Consider the following 13,338-nt stretch of genomic DNA (forward strand, 5'->3'; position numbering starts at 1 on the left):
CTTTAGCTGTCCCTAATTTAGCAGTTTAAGACTAGAGGGAAGGTAGCTAGTCATCACCACCCACTGCCAGCTCTTGGACTACTCTTATATCAATTAACAGTGGGATTGATCATTATATTATAATGCCCCTACAGTTGAAAGGGTGAGTATATTTGGTGCAACAGGGATTCATACAATTGACCCTCAGAGTATAAGTCCAGTGCTTTAATCACCTGACCATGCTGGGCCTGGTTGAAGTTGAATACCAGCAGATATATTTAACAGGATAATTGCATTTGAAAGAGTGAAATCAAATATTTTGTAGACGTTTTGATAAGTTAAACCAACGAGATTTATAACTCAAGTGAAACTAGTAGCAAAGACATGATCCTATAAAGATTCATAAGAAAATCATCATTATTTAAGTCCTTTGGTTGAGAAAGTGCTAATACAAGTAGATGCTCTCTAAAAGGTTGTTAGTATAATTATTTGAAATAGTGGTATACGATGGTGGATGATATCTCAGATGTCAGGTCCTCAATAGTAGCTGTTAGTAGTTTTAAAAAATAGTGAATATCCAAGGTAATGGAGGTGAGTGCTGAAGAAAAACAACTCCTTCATCAGTACAGGATCTTTTCTACCAAAAGTCACTCTTAAACAGCTTACAAAACTTTAAATGCCATTGGAAGGCTGCTTTGGTCTGACATAAGGTTGTGTAATCTAATTCTTTTATTTCAACAAAATTTACTGTTTTGGCTTCTTTGTTAATATTACTTTCAAACTTTCTTTCAACAGTTTATCAAAAATTGGATGGTTATTTTTAGCACAAATCTACACAAAGGGTTATCTACGCTCTGTCCATCATATGATTTTACATTGTGAGTACCTAGACTTGCCACTGACCTACCAGGAAACATGTGAGAGTGTAATATTGAAAGAGTAAACATAGGTTAGATACCAAAGAAATGTATATTGTCAGCATTAATAAAACTGAAGCCGAGCTAATGGATTGTGTAGTTTATGTTGAACCTCAATCATCAGATAATGAGTTAACGTCTCACAGGCTTTTAATTTTTTTACTATATTGGTATAACGTTCTGGTACGAGTTATTCCAGTCATCAAATATAGGGTTCAACTGTAAGATTCATTGATATTCTTTTTAGTATAGTCAATGGCATATAACAAACCCTTCTTTAATATAGAAGAAATATTTTTGAGGGTGTATGTGAACTGATAAATTTGTTATTTTAGGATATTCGCACAAAGCTACTCGAGAACTGTATGCACTAACACTCTTTACATTTGAAGTGATAAATATTCACCACCAACTCTTGAGTGGAATATGATCTTTGATCTTACAGTGTACCCACTGCCTAAAGCATGGAAATCATTTTCTTTACAGTAGCTGAACATTCTCTGCTCTGAACCTGATTAGCACTTAAGAAATTGCAAAAAAAATCACATTTTATTCAGAATTTTACTGCAGTCTCTATTGGAAGAAAGTAGCACCTTGTTAGTTTTAAATTTTTAAGAACAAGTCAATTGTTTCTGTTCAACAATGATTCAAAACTAACTTTCATTTTGTATTTTAGTAGAATGTTTTTTAACAAACTTGAACTAGACTTGAATTATTCTGAAGTGACATGAAAGTTTTAAATTCCTGTATAGTATCAAAGCAATTCAAAATATAGACCTCAGTGAACTAATAAATTGTGCATGGATTTAGTTTTAGTGTTATCAACTCTACCCATGGAGCTTTTGTGATCTGTAACATGTGACATTGATTGATTGCTTAGAATTAAGCACAAAACTACTCAATGGATTATTGTGTTCTGGCCACCACAGGTATCAAAACCTAGTTTTTTGCAGTATGAGTCCACAGACATACTGCTATGCCACTTGGCCTCCCAAGTGAAATACTCATTACACTACTTGTTTTATTCCAATATTGTCATTTAAAATAAGAAGGTTTCTCTTTTGTACAGTTTTGAAAAATTTGTTTTTATGATTTTCATATTAATATTGCTCAAAGTTATAAACTTGCAACTTTTAATGAAATAAAATGTTTTTGCACATCAGCTTTGATTATGCTATACTGTGCCTTATGAATTCAGGAATATGAGACATTACTTTATAAACAGCGAGAATACTTAACTTATTTTACAAATTTTGAAAGCTACAATAACCCAGGAGAGTCATTACTGTGATGATCAATTCTGCTTTTAGTTGGTAGTCTTGCAGTTGGTTGGCAATTTGTAATGTTGACAAGTTTAATGTATAACTTCTTATTAGGAATGAGTAACATAAGTAACTTTATGAAATTACTCAAAACCTAACAAACAGTTCTTTTTTCCTAATTTCAGAAAAGAAAATTTCTTGGTGATGCTACATCAACACAGGTTCTTCGGGATCTTGAGATCTCCTTACGAACAAATCACATAGAGTAAGAGAGTTTTGAAATGTGTTTTGTGTGTATGTAAGTAAGTTAATATTAGGCCTGGCATGGCCAGGTGGATAAGGCACTTGACTCGTTATCTGAGGGTCACAGGTTTGAATCCCCATCACACCAAACATGCTCGCCTTTTCAGCCATTGACACTTTATAATGTGATGATCAATCCCACTATTCATTTGTAAAAGAGTAGCCCAAGAGTTGGTGGTGGGTGATGATGACTAACTGCTTTCCCTCTGGTCTTACACTGCAAAATTATGGATGGCTAGTGCAGATAACTCTTGTAAAGCTTTGCACAAAATTCAAAACAAACAAATAAACAAGTTAATATTAATTTATTTCTTTAATACTTTTTCTGTCACTTTAATAAATCTATATGGTGTTGTTAGTACAGTAATTTAAATTTTTAATAGCTTGTTGTTTTTCCTTTCATTATTTAAAAATTACAAAAATGGCATGAAATATTTTATTTTTTTGTACTTAAAAAGTTGGACATTATAAACATGTTGGCCAGCACTTTATTAGCATCCTGCTCTCCCTGCCCCCAACATACATTTACTTACATCTACAACATAGACCAATCTTTTGACATGTTAGGTGATTTATAAAACTTGTTTATGCTAGCTACATTTGAATACTTTGATATTTACAGAACAGGCAGTTCTTTGTGTAGCTTTGCTTAACAAAAAACAAAATAACTTGGTTAATCTGTTTGATACTTAGAGTTTCAAATGAGCATTATAACAAATGTAATCCTTTTAGAATTTTTGATATTAGAGGTTGTTTTTTTTTCTTTATCAGCTTTTTAAAGTTAAAATACTTTCATCACAACCTGTAAATAGTGGTAACAGAAAAGAAAGGCATATGTTACTAGTGTATACTGTGGTTACAACCATTGATAACTAACTGAAGCTAAAACTTATTCTAAAGCCTTTACCATTCTTTATACTATGCCCAAATCAAACCAGTAGCTTCAACAGTGATTGGTATTGAATTGTCTTCAGTTGTAGTTTGTGAAGAACATTACAGAAACTGTCATTGTTTTGCTTACTATTGGTAAAAAAATTCATTGTTCCAGGTGTAAACAGAAAAGTATGGCTTTGGTGGTACTTTGAGTACAAGCTGTAGTCACTCATTTACTGTCTATATGTATGTGAGGCAGACTTTAAATTTTACTGTGCTTCATACTGAGACTCGAGTAGAAATATGGAGAGATTCACATGAGGTACTTCATTCTACTTGTCCTATTTTGATAGTGCAATATAATTAAAAATATTTAATTATATTGCACTGATGTCAAGAATATTCTAGTTTTGTGCAATTCCTTGAGAATGGTTAACAATATTCAGAGTATACCTGAATGTTGTTGTCATCCTTGTTCATTCTAATGGACAGGAGCTTCTTTAAAATAACATGCAACAACACACCATGCTCATATGGTAAAAAGTTGGTTCAAAGAGCATAAAAATGATATTTCTATCTTCCTTGACTACATAGCCACCAGATCTCAGTGTATCTGAGCATCTTTTAGATAAACATCATTCTCCAATACAATTGTTATTAGTATTTGTGTACAAAATACCTTTGGTATTTCTTGGAGTCGGTGGCAGATAAATTTTTAATGTTGCTTTCTGTATCAAATTTCAAATGTGAGTACCCTTGTTACCATTATGTGTATTAGAAACTGTTCTTGCAGTTGATACTACTAATATACACTACTGTAGTAAGTACTCTTGACAGTATATATAAAAAAAAAGGCATAATACTGAAAATGTAATGTATAACAATAACATTATAATGATTAGTTTTCATATATGTAATGTGTATAGGGAAGCTTTAGGAAAAAATTGCTAGAATAAATAATTTGTAGCATATGCTTTGTCATTTAATTAATTAATTGTTCAGTTTTTAGAGATAAAATAAATATTTAGATGTGTGAACTTGTTTGATTTATAGATAGTTTTATCTTACAATAATATATCTACATAACTTTTAAGGTTTTTGTGTGTTTCCACACCTTAAGTTGTAGATTAAACTAAATCTCTTCTCTTGTTTAGATGGGTTCGAGAATTTCTGAATGAAGAAAACCAAGGGTTGGATGTCCTCATAGACTATTTAGCATTCCGACTTGTGATCCTTAAGTAAGTTGTCAAATATTTTCTTAAAAGTATAATAGTTAGTTTGTCATTCTTTGATTTTGTTTGTTTTTGAGTAAATAAGCAGATTTAAACTATGTTATAAACTGTTGGTTTGTTTAAATGCTGTATTCTTATCACCTCTTAGGCTTGTGTCTTTTACCTTTTATTAATCAGACATGAACAAGCTGTACAAGATACACATGTTCATGATAATCATGAGAATGGAACCATTTATAACGGTTACCCAGCTTCACATCATTTCATCCCAGAGTTTGATACACCAAAGATTAGGAGGGCTTCAAGACATATAGCAAAACTAAACATGGGGGAAGCTAAAGATGATATTCATGTTTGCATCATGTGCCTTCGAGCTATCATGAATAATAAGGTAAAAAAGCATCACTTGTTTGACTTTCTTATTTTAAATTTATATAACAGAATAACTGTCATGTATGTAATACCTAAAGCTGTATGATTATATATAAGTATTTTGTTACTCTATATTTCATAATTTACCAATGTGCTTGGTACTGAATTTAGGAAAATTTTAATTATTGAAATTTTTAAATAAGCACATAAAAGTCTACTGTTGGTGGCAGATAGAGGTATGATGGTTACATTCAGCTATATTATTTTGTAACTGAAGTGTTAAGGTTCTATCTTTTTTAGCTAGAGATGTCATGTTCACAAGTTCAAGTACAAATTTAAATATACAGTTGAGTATTAATGAATCATATACTTTTAAAACAAACCTTGTTTTATATTGAATTTTATATAAGTATATTTTTTTAAACATTTCTTTTTGAAGTTGATCAGAAAAGTAATCTTATATTTTTTAATGTACTTTCTTCAATTATTACAGTATGGTTTCAACATGGTGATAGAGCACACTGAAGCCATTAACTGCATTGCTTTAAGTCTCAACCACAAAAGTCTAAGGTAAAGTTGTTCATAACATACTCTTGAATTTCTTGTTAATATAGCTTTTAAATATATTTTGATCAAAATCATTTTTTGTTAACAAAGAAAAAAAAATGATGGCACAGTTATAAAGTCCTAACTGAAAGAAGATTTTAATGTGGAATGCTTTGTAACCATGTATATGTTGTGTACATAGCTTTTGCTGGACATAATATGCAGAAATTCTCTATATTTCTGTGCTGAGATAAAAAAAAAAAGCCATAAAGTGTAATTTGTTCTGCAACACATATTAAAACATACATACTAAAAAATTGGTGATTATGGTGACACTTAAGTACTAGGAAAATTATAAATACACATCTCTGAGAGATGTCTAAGAATCTGAAATGAGTGAAGAGAAATTTATTCCAACTAAGAATGGAACCTAAGATCTCCATATTGCACTATTTTCAAGATCAGTTCTATACTAACTGTGAACTTTCAGAGGTTCAGCCCCAACCAACCAACCTTCACTTAGTTCATTACTATTCTTCTTCACAATATCAAAACATTTCTCCCATTCCTGTTAATTCTTACCATCATGTGATGCAAATAAATAGCTTAGTTCACACCACATGAGATGTATTTACAGATGTTTACATTTTATCAACATCAACACTTGTAGTTATCAGAAGCAACTGGAATTCAGGGATTTCATCACACAATAACATTTTGAGACAGATATTTTACCGTATTAACTAATGAGGTCTTCAAACTAAATTTATTATAGTCTATTACAGATTAAATTAAGATATTTAGATATTGCATGAAACACTGATCTCAAGCCTTTTTGCAGTAATTGATATTTTTTCTTTCAGTTGCATTTTTTTTTATTTATTTAAGAAGAAACATTATATGTCCTATTTATGATTTTAGGTTATGTTACTTGACTTGAAAGTTACTGCATGTAAATAGATATCCTACACTGACACTTGCACATCTTTATAGTTTTACAATAGGATTTAACTGCATGTAAATTCATTTTTCTTCTCAGAACAAAAGCCCTTGCTTTGGAGCTTCTGGCAGCAATCTGTCTAGTGAAAGGGGGCCATGAAATTATTCTGAATGCTTTTGATCAATTCAAGGAACTTTGTGTGGAAAGAAAAAGATTTCAGACACTTATGGAATATTTCATGAACTATGAAGTTTTTAATATTGATTTTATGGTAAGAAAGGTACTCCTCATAGTTAATTTAGGTAAGATAAATAATGTGTTATTAGTTTATAGATTTGAGAACACTACACAACTGTATGATTTACTTAGAGCATAGAGAATTGTTTTTTCCCTTATTTTCCTTTGAGTAACATTTTACAAACGTTTTGTTCTTATAAATGTTTGATAAGTATGATATTTATTTCAAAAAGTACAAATAATAACAAAAAATAGAATACGCTCCTTAAGTAACTAACTTTAGTCTAACCTTCCCATTTCTTTAAAAAATTGAACAACATAACTCATAAACAACATACAGTTTTTATTTTCTGTTAATAATGTGAGAATTAGCTAGTGACATTGTGTTTACATAATAAGATCAGCTTCTTTGTGGAGTACACTTTACCTTATGATTGTAAGCTGTTGTGTGCCAACGTAATATAATTCTCAGAGGTTGACTTTGTAATATGTTTTTCTTTCATTTAAATGTTCTTCTCTTTTTTTCTTATCATTAATTTACTATTTTTCATCGAGTTCTAAATCATATTTTAAAGTCTTGAAAGCTAGTTTTGGAAGGGATTTGAAAAGCAGCAAATTTACTATGATAGTTGGAAGAAGAATTGATAATTTTTGTGCCTCTAGTCCCAAGGAAATATAATACTCAATTGAAAATCAACTCTCACTGCAGGTTGCATGTATGCAATTTATCAACATTGTGGTACATTCTGTAGAAGACATGAACTTTCGAATACACTTGCAGTATGAATTTACACAACTTGGATTAGATGACTACTTGGAGAAGCTTCGACAATCAGAAAGCGAGGAACTTCAGATCCAGATTTCTGCATATCTTGATAATGTTTTTGATGTTGCAGCCCTCATGGAAGATTCTGAAACAAAGATTTCAGCTCTAGAGCAAGTGGCAGAATTGGAAGAGCAATTGTCTAGAGTAAGTTTTATGGGAGAAGAGGCTGTTTGACATATTTTTCTTTTCTGAAAAATAAGGAACTTTAATTATTGTTAAAGGTATAGCTGGAAAATATTTAATACAAGTGTAATCCTTATTGCTTAATTGATTTGTATTAATAATTGAGTAAACTAGTAAACTACTATCTTTGGGTTATTTTCTTCTTACAAGTCATTTTTATAAAGTATTACATACACACACACACACACACACACTAAATATTTAGTAAATGCTCTACAGTTTTAGTGTTTGAAAAAATGTTCAACTAATTTCAGTATAGAATATTTCTACAGTTCCACAGTGTTTGAAAAAATGTCACAAGATAATTTCAATATAGAATATTTCCTAAAATAATATTAACACACACACACACACACACACACACACACACTTTAATAAATGTAAGTTTTAATACTAAGTTTCTGTTGTTTATAAACTTAACTATAATAATTAAAAGTTATAATAAAATGTGAATTGAATATATAAATGAGAGACATTATTACTGAAAACCTTTTCATTTTGATGTTTTATAGGCAAACGAAGAATGTTTCGAGATGGAGAATGAAATGAATGTAAGACTAGGTAGCTCAAATTGGCACATGAAAAAATGTCTTTAAGGCAGAGATGTAGTCATAGTTGATAATTCCTAATATAGTTTTAATCAACATATCAAACAATAGTTACTGCAAATTCAGCTAAAGTTCAAAAAAGCTTTACTCTTTATGCTAAACTGTTTTCTCACCTTAAGTGTATAAAACATGTTTGAACTCTTATGGCTGTATATATTTTTCGTAAACTTAAAGATATGATACCTTAATTGAGATTTGATTTATTCTATATTAGTGAAGTAAGATGTGTCACCAATTAAATTGATGCATTTGCTTGACAGTTGTTAATGAGTATCTGTACTATTCTTTTAGTGGAACTTGAAACTGAGCTAGAATGTGTACGCAAGGAAAAAAATGATTTACAGGCAAGACTTTTGTTAATATCACTATGTAAATTATTGAACCACTTTCTTAATTTAATATAAATTATACGAAAAAAAACAGTTGTGATTTGTGACATATGAAAGACAAATATCTGAAGTTTTTTTCCCACTTGTTTAGTTAGGGTTATGTGAAGGGCATTTACTATAAGATATGGTTATGTTACTCGAATAACCCATGCAGCTGTGATAATTATTCCAGAGATATTAACATATTATGGTCTCACCAGGGTCCCACAGTGAAGGGTCATGGACTCTCAACTTTATTTTTCAAGAGTCCCAGTGAGATTTTCAAAGTTCGCATAGGTAGAATTTAATCAACTAAAAAGAAAAGGCAAAAGAAACAACCTCAACATCAACAAAAACTTTTATTTACAATGTACTCTACATTTTTACCTTCATGAAGTGTAAAAAAGCATGTTAATATTCAATGAAAAACTATTTACAATTTACACTGTGTTGTTTCCAGGTATGAGGGTAAAGTAATTTTCAAATATTTGCATACTTTGTAAAACTTTCTAAATAAATATCAAATTTTTTTCAGAAAAATTATATTTTAACTGCTATATTTTTAACCTAATTCTATATGAGGTCAATTTATTTGACTGCCTTTATAACCGATGTAAAGAATAAGGAAGTAATTATAAATTACTCTATTTCCTTTCTGGAATGACTGCAAAATGTAACAGAAAATCATAGTTGTGTACTCTAAATAGCTTAAAGCTTGTAAAATTATGCATCTATTTATACTTCACTTTTATTATTTTACTGCCCTTTGAATCATGTCTAACTACAATTTGCATCACATAAATTGCAAATGACAGAGCAGAAAAAGTTTCAGTTTTCACATTTAATTACTTAAAGAATATATATCACAATAAAGAAATAAAATATTTACCTGCATATTTTTGTTTTTGCTCTTGCCTGTCAATGAAACTAAACCCTACTTTTGTATACTAATTGTACTACTACATTAAATAATTACTATTTAATTGAATAATGCACCAAATAACACAGAATAATAATGTACAAAAAGGAAACAATGTTCCATAATTATCACATTTGTTTGGCTTTCTACTTCTGTGACAAAAGCCATTAAAAATTCAGCTAAGAGATTGATGTGTTTCCTGTTGGAATAAAGTTTGACATGGAAGGAAAATAGACAGTATTCTCTACTGACAACAGTGTAGTGTAATACATCTTCAGATAGAGAAAAACTTTGGCTTTCTACTGGTTATAAATAATATAGTTTGAAAACGTTGGAGACAACTATTGGTTAGATCTCATGAAAACATTATAATGAGTAAGTTACATTAAATTTGTACTTCTCAGAGGAGAGAGAAAAAAATGAGGGGAGAGGTAAGGCATAGATAACAGACATCAACAGCCCTCATAATCAGGGAGATTGAGAATTTGTTTTTTTAAATATTTTCTCACAAAATTAAGAACTTAGAATGTAAGTGATACTAAATTTTGATTTATGTATGTTCTAGTGCTAATTATATTCATGCACATTGATGATGAAGTAGCTTATATAATTTTCAATGTAACTGTGTTAAAGGACATGACATGAGCACTTTAAAAAAGGATTAACCATGTTGTACTTTCATGTAGCTTTATTTTCATGCAATTTACTGTCGTTGATGAAACCTGTTAGAAGTTGATTGTAGACAGCTGTATGTAAACTTTATGCTGTTTATGGTACAATGTCTGAAGCAGAGACTTTTTGCTTGCCTTGTGTATATAGTTTTGCAGTGAATGTGTCACAAAAAAATTCTTGTGTATATGGGACCCAGGAATATGGGTTAACTGGAACCCTGTATATATATTGGTGAAGACAGATTATTGCCTGGGAAATATTCAAACCACAAATGATACCCTACACTATACCCAAACCACAATTGTTTATCATACAATTTTTGCTCTGTTTAATTAATAAAGTGGTTCAAAATTTATGAACATACTATATTTCTTAATCTTTTTTAACAATAAAAAAAATTGTATAACAAAGTTCTTATAGACTTCAACAAAAGATAGGAGAATTCTAAAGAAATTTAAAATGTTCGTAAGATTCTTATGTTTCATTTTTCCATGTAATAAATAAATATATCAATAAAATAGTAAATGATAAATGTAAGTAGTAAAATTGATATATTCCACAAACTACCTTTTTAAAATATTGAAACATACTTCATGAATGATTAAACAAACTAGACCACAAAGAAATGTCTTTCATATAAAATATTGATGGTGAATTAAATGTATTTTAACATGCAATTATGCAGTGAAAATTGAAATAATAAGTAGTTTTGAAGCAATGGAAAGATTATGTTTAGTGCAGAAACCCAGAATTTTTAAATTGTCTGTTATAATCATCACTAGAAGTGGATGATATATAACACCTAGATATCTTTCAAATAATCTTCAGGAATTGCACCAACAAACAGATGAAGAGCTTAACTCTTTACGCCAAGCTGTTAGAAAAAAGGAGGAAGAAACTCTCCAAAGACAGAGTATGTTGGAATCAAAGATAGAAGAGCTTGAAATATATCAGAAGTCTTTGCCCAGAGGTTAAAATTTTAGTACATATATTTATGTTATAAATCCAAAAGTAAAATAGAAATAATAAACAGTGTGACCTTATATTAAAAGCGTTGATGGAAGCTGTGTTTTCAATGTTATAATTTATTTCCTTGCAAGAGGGAGCTACTAACTATGATTATGTACTAATAAAGAAGCTCCATCTCATAGGGTATACTATTTATAAAGATGAGTAACCAGTCAGTGATTCAGTTCAATGTAAGAAAAGTTATTCAGTGTTTAATAGTCAGAAATATTGCACTTATTTCATTATTTAGTTACATGGTGAGTTATGTGTTTATTAGTTATAGCTTGGAATTAATTTTGGAATGTTTGCTCAAACAGTATTCAACTACATTTTGATGTACATGTGAACAAGATCATAGCAAACATTTATTGAAGAAATAAAATTAATATTGTTACATGGACTGGACTTGGTGTTATTTTTACCAATAATCCAAAAGAACCCTCCCAGTGATATAATACATTGCAACAATGCTGTTCTGTTATTTTCCACTTGAGTTATTTATGTCAAATATAGATAATAATTTGATACAATGTGTCAATATCATAGCTTAATTATTAATTGACTAATGATGTAAATAATTATTGTAGGGACTAATTTGTCTGAGATCTCTGGTGTTGTGAGTGAAGGAATAATTGTTCCAAAGCCTCCACCTCCACCTCCTCCTCCTCCAACACCACCTATTACTTTTCCATCACTCCAGAGTAAATCATTTGATATACCACCTCCACCAGGACAGATGTGCTCTCCTGCTAATGGTAAGATGAACTTGTTATGGTTCTGCATAAAATATTTCTGTGAAAAAGTATGGATCAAGCCTTTTCTATGGCAGTGTGGACTTAAAATATATTTAAAATTAAATATCAGTATTGCTAGTTAACATTCTTATATTTATTCATAATATTTTACGGAAATATTAAAACAAAATATAACTTTATGTATAAGAAAATGTTGTTTCTTAAGTGTAATTTTGAATGGCAGTAAATTATATTTTTGTTTTATTGTAGAAATGTAAAATACAAATATATGCCAGAAATGTTATTTTAATGGTGTTGTGGAAGCTTTTGATATTTTTTAATATTCTACTCTGTTCTTATTCATAGTTTGCAGTCAGGCAATAAATTACAAAATTTTGTAGTATGTTTAATTTCAAATTCTTCTTAAGATTCCAGATTTTTCAGTCCTTTTTTACAATTTATCACATTCCATGCCTGTATGATTTTCCCAAAGTCCGTGTCATACAAGTTACCTGTTTCAAGTCTAATTCATTGTAGTAATGCTTAATGCAGAGTCTGTCCTGAGGAAATTGACATATGAATGATGACCATTATATGTTTGTAAAGTAAGGTTTCTCAGTTGGTGGACTTGATTCAATTTTTTGTGGTGGATAAAGTGCACCTAGCTAATTGTGTACCTTCACACACACACACACACACACACACACACACACACACACAAAAGAAAAGTTTTTTTATTGTTCAGTATATTTTTTGTTCTTTTTAGTTAAAAAAATGATTGGAAATGCCCTCTTGGTTCACAACATGACTGCCAACAGTGTCATTCATAATTAGCTTTTTAAACACACTATATTCAGTTTTAATTCATGCGACTCATGTTCTTCATGACTTGCAACCTCTAATTGAAGGCTAATGTAGCCTATTGAAATGTGCCTTAGTGGCTATTAAACTCCAAAAATTAAGTTTTAGCAAGTTGGTTCTTGAGTATATTGAAAAACAATTGTTTAACACTTATAATAATTATATTTTTGTTGATATAAGTTTCCATTTAATTTTGTCTCTTGCAGCCATGACAATCAAAAAAATATACCAGACCAAATATAAACTTCCCAGTCTTAACTGGGTAGCACTGAAGCCAAACCAAGTAAAAGGGACTGTGTTTAGTGAGCTGGATGAAGACAAGTTGTATAGAGTGAGTTTTTGGATCTATTATTGACTAGTATTATTGAATTGTAAAGAATTTCATTAATTTTATTGCAAATAATGTTTGAAGTTCATGTTAAGGATTACTGTTTAGGCTTCTTATTATGTTATTACTATCACACTTTTTAATAAAAATGCCTGTTTATTCACTAAGTT

General features: G+C 30.1%; 1 pseudogene across 1 annotated transcript in view; it reads left to right on the forward strand.

The window, feature by feature from the left end:
- Window positions 1-13,338, forward strand: part of LOC143233898 (formin-like protein) — a 144,836-nt pseudogene that overhangs the window by 81,393 nt on the left and 50,105 nt on the right. The window contains exons 4-14 of the transcript XR_013018379.1: window positions 2,344-2,423; window positions 4,489-4,572; window positions 4,744-4,957; window positions 5,432-5,508; window positions 6,524-6,695; window positions 7,371-7,631; window positions 8,183-8,231; window positions 8,570-8,622; window positions 11,066-11,207; window positions 11,833-12,000; window positions 13,047-13,171. The product of XR_013018379.1 is annotated as a formin-like protein (transcript). The remainder of the gene's footprint in view (window positions 1-2,343; window positions 2,424-4,488; window positions 4,573-4,743; window positions 4,958-5,431; window positions 5,509-6,523; window positions 6,696-7,370; window positions 7,632-8,182; window positions 8,232-8,569; window positions 8,623-11,065; window positions 11,208-11,832; window positions 12,001-13,046; window positions 13,172-13,338) is intronic.

This window comes from Tachypleus tridentatus, chromosome 12 (assembly GCF_004210375.1).
Source record: "Tachypleus tridentatus isolate NWPU-2018 chromosome 12, ASM421037v1, whole genome shotgun sequence".
NCBI classification, from domain to species: domain Eukaryota; kingdom Metazoa; phylum Arthropoda; class Merostomata; order Xiphosura; family Limulidae; genus Tachypleus; species Tachypleus tridentatus.